Source organism: Gorilla gorilla, chromosome 7, assembly GCF_029281585.2.
Source record: "Gorilla gorilla gorilla isolate KB3781 chromosome 7, NHGRI_mGorGor1-v2.1_pri, whole genome shotgun sequence".
NCBI lineage: Eukaryota > Metazoa > Chordata > Mammalia > Primates > Hominidae > Gorilla > Gorilla gorilla.
The window spans coordinates 47,159,934-47,163,469 of record NC_073231.2 but is presented as its reverse complement, the minus strand read 5'-3'; the positions used below and the strand labels follow the sequence as shown (position 1 = coordinate 47,163,469).

The 3,536-nt window shown below is 43.2% G+C and overlaps 1 pseudogene; it reads right to left on the bottom strand.

Moving 5' to 3' along the window:
* Positions 1-327: 327 nt before the first annotated feature.
* LOC101128501 (putative heat shock protein HSP 90-beta-3) lies at positions 328-1,058 on the bottom strand (annotated as a pseudogene).
* Positions 1,059-3,536: the final 2,478 nt, after the last annotated feature.

Genomic DNA, 3,536 nt, shown 5'->3' with positions numbered 1-3,536 from the left:
TGGAAACCATGTGACACCAAGGGAGCCTCTGGACTTAGGAACACACTTTTGTCTTTATTCACAAAATCACTCATATGTTTTGGGTTTTGTTAAATAAAAACAGCATATTCTTTATTTTGCATACTTTAGATTCAGAACAAAATGATCAAACAATAAAACCACAATACATAACATCCAATCCTGCTGTCAGAGAAGGGAGGGAATGGGGCTTGAGGCCCTTGTTTCCTGCCTTAGACACAAGGACAGAAGAGGAAAAAACACTAGACATTAGCAGAGGGAGCCACGTAGGACAAGGCACTCAAGGCTGCGGTGAGAACCGTGGGGACATTATATGAAGACCCAAGGTATAAACTCCTGATCTTCTATGCAAGACGCATTTTCATTGCCCTGAAAGCTAGAGAATCTCATCAGGAACTGCAGCACTGGGTTCCTCTGCTTCCACTTCATCCTCAACAAGGCCTAGCTTGATCCTGCAGTCAATCTAGTTGGAGTGAATTTGGGTATCCTCAAGGAAGAAGCCGGAAGAGAGCAGCACGGTTTCAAACAGCAGCACCATCAGGCCCTTGACTGCCTTGCTGTTCCTATCAGCCTCAGCCTTCTGCTGCAGCATCTGCACAATGGGGTGGTTGGGGTTGATCTCCAGGTGCTTTTTGGCCATCATGTAGCCCATGGTAGAGTTGTCCCGAAGTGCCTGGGCTTTCATGATCTGCTCCATATTGGCTGTCCAGCCATAGGTGCTGGTCACAATGCAACAGGGTGAAGACACAAGCCTATTGAAGATTGTCATCTTCTCAAACTTTTTATCTAAGATTTTTTTTCATGAGCTTGCAGAGGTTCTCAAACTTTGCCTTGCTCTCTTCCATTTTCTTCTCCTCCTCATCCTCAGGTAGCTCCAGACTCTCCTTGGTAACTGAGACCAGGCTTTTCCCATCAAATTCCTTGAGCTGCTGCACACATTGCTCAACAATGGACTCGGTCATAGAGACTACCTTGAAGCCCCGCTTCCACACTCGGTCCACAAAAGCAGAATTGGCCACCTGCTCTTTGCTCTCACCAGAAAATTACTCATGTTACATCCATGTGTAACTTCACTGTCCAAGGCTGAAATGAAATCATGTGATTTGAATGTTTCCCCTTCAAAATTCACGTGCTGCCAATGGGATAGTACTAAGAGGTGGAGCCTTGGCTGAGTGCGGTGGCTCACGCCTGTAATCCCAGCACTTTGGGAGGCCGAGGTTGGTGGATCATGAGGTCAGGAGATCGAGACCATCCTGGCTAACATGGTGAAACCCCGTCTCTACTAAAAATACAAAAAATTAGCTGGGCATGGTGGTGGGCGCCTGTAGTCCCAGCCACTCGGGAGGCTGAGGCGGGAGAATGGCGTGAACCCAGGAGGCGGAGCTTGCGGTGAGCTGAGATGGCGCCACTGCACTCCAGCCTGGGCCACAGAGGAGACTCCGTCTCAAAAAAAAAAAAAAAAAAACAAAAAGAGGTGGAGCCTTTAAGAGGTGATGAGGCCATGGGGCTCCTCCCTTGTGAGTGAGATTAGGTGCCCTTATAAAAGAGATTTACAGAGGGAGTTCGTACCTTTTACCCTTCCACCTTCAGCCATGTGGGGAAACAGCACTCTTTCCATCTGGAGGAAACAAAAATGAGGCACCATCTTGGAAGCAAAGACCAGGCCGTCACCAGACACTGAAACTGTCAGCACCCTGATCTTGAACTTCTCAGCCTCCAGAACTGTATGAAATAAATTCCTGTTTTTTATGAATTAGCCAGTCTCAGGTATTTTGATGTAGCAGCATAAAACAGACTAAGACCATGATGGAAAACCTTTATTAAACCATAAATAATTGTACAGATGCCAGTAATCACTAATATTTTAAACTATAACTTAGGGTTCTACAATATTTTAACCTATTTTTTGAGATATGGAAGCTAGACTTTTCCTCCTCTAAAATTTGAGGCCCTCAATGAGGTGAGGAAAAGCAATTAGTGACAATCAATTTTGTATCCACAGCACTAATTTAATGCCCAACACAAATAGCCCATTAATTATAGGCAAACCTCAGAGATATTGCAGGGTCAGTTCCAGAACACCATGACAAAGTGAGTCACACCATTTTTTTTGGGTCCCCAGTCATATAAAAGTTATGTTTACACTATACTGTGGTCTATTAAGTGTGCAATAGCATAATGTCTTTAAAAGTGAACATACCTGTGATATGATTTGATATGGTTTGGCTCTGTGTCCCCACCCAAATCTCATGTTGAATTGTAATTCCCAATGTTGGGGGAGGGACTTGGTGGGAGGTGATTGGATCATGGGGGCGGGTTTCCCCCATGCTGTTCTCGTGATAGTGAATGAGTTCTCATGACAGCTGATGGTTTAAAAGTGTGTGGCACTTTCCCCCTTGTTCTCTCTCTCTCCTGCCACCATGTGAAGAGGTGCTTGTTTCCTCTTCACCTTCCACCATAATTGTAAGTTTCTGACACTATCTTGAGGTAGATAGTGTCAGAATTAAATTAGAGGATACTCAGTTCGTATCTGCAGCAGAACTACAGATTGCTTATTTTTTGGTGGGGAGTAATCCCCCACATTTGGTCACAGAACTTTTTTGTGTTGATTGTTGTTGTGTTTTGAATGAGAAAAGAGGAAAAACATGGTTTGAATTTTTCCCTACCTTAATTTAAAAATATTTTATTGCTAAAAAATGATAATAATCATCTGAGCCTTCAGTGTGTCATCATCTTTTTTCTGGTGGAAGGTCTTGTCTTGATTCTGATGGCTACTGACTGATCAGGGTGGTGTAAAAGGTGAGAGTGACTATGGCAATTTCTTAAAATAAAACCACAATAAAGTTTTCTCATTGATTGACTATTCCTTGATTGAGTTCTCTGTAGCATGAGAATGCTATTTCATAGTATTTTCCCACAGGAGAATTTTCTTCTTTTTAAAAAAACATTGTTTTAGTTTTTTTATGTTCCAGGGTACATGTGCAGAATGCAGGTTTGTTACACAGGTAAACACCTATGTAACACAGCTTTGCTGCACCTATCAACCCATCACCTAGGTATTAAGCCCAACATGCATTAGCTCTTTTCCCTAATGCTCTCCCCTTCCCCCACCCTCCCCCAATGGGCTCCAGTGTGTGTTGTTCCCCTCCCAGTGTCCATGTGTTCTCATTGTTCAGTTCCCACTCATAAGTGAGAACATGCGGTGTTTGGTTTTCCATTTCTGCATTAGTTTGCTGAGGATAATGGCTTCCAGCTTCATCCATGTCCCTGCAAAGGACATGATCTCATTCCTTTTTATGGCTGCATAGTATTCTATAGTGTATCATTGATGGGCATTTGGGTTGATCCCATGTCTTTACTATTGTGAATAGTGCTGCAATGAACATATGCATGCATGTATCTTTATAATAGAATGATTTACATTCCTTTGGATATATACCCAGTAATAGGATTGCTGGGCCAAATGGTATTTCCGGTTCTAGATCTTTGAGGAATCACCACACTGTCTTCCACAATGG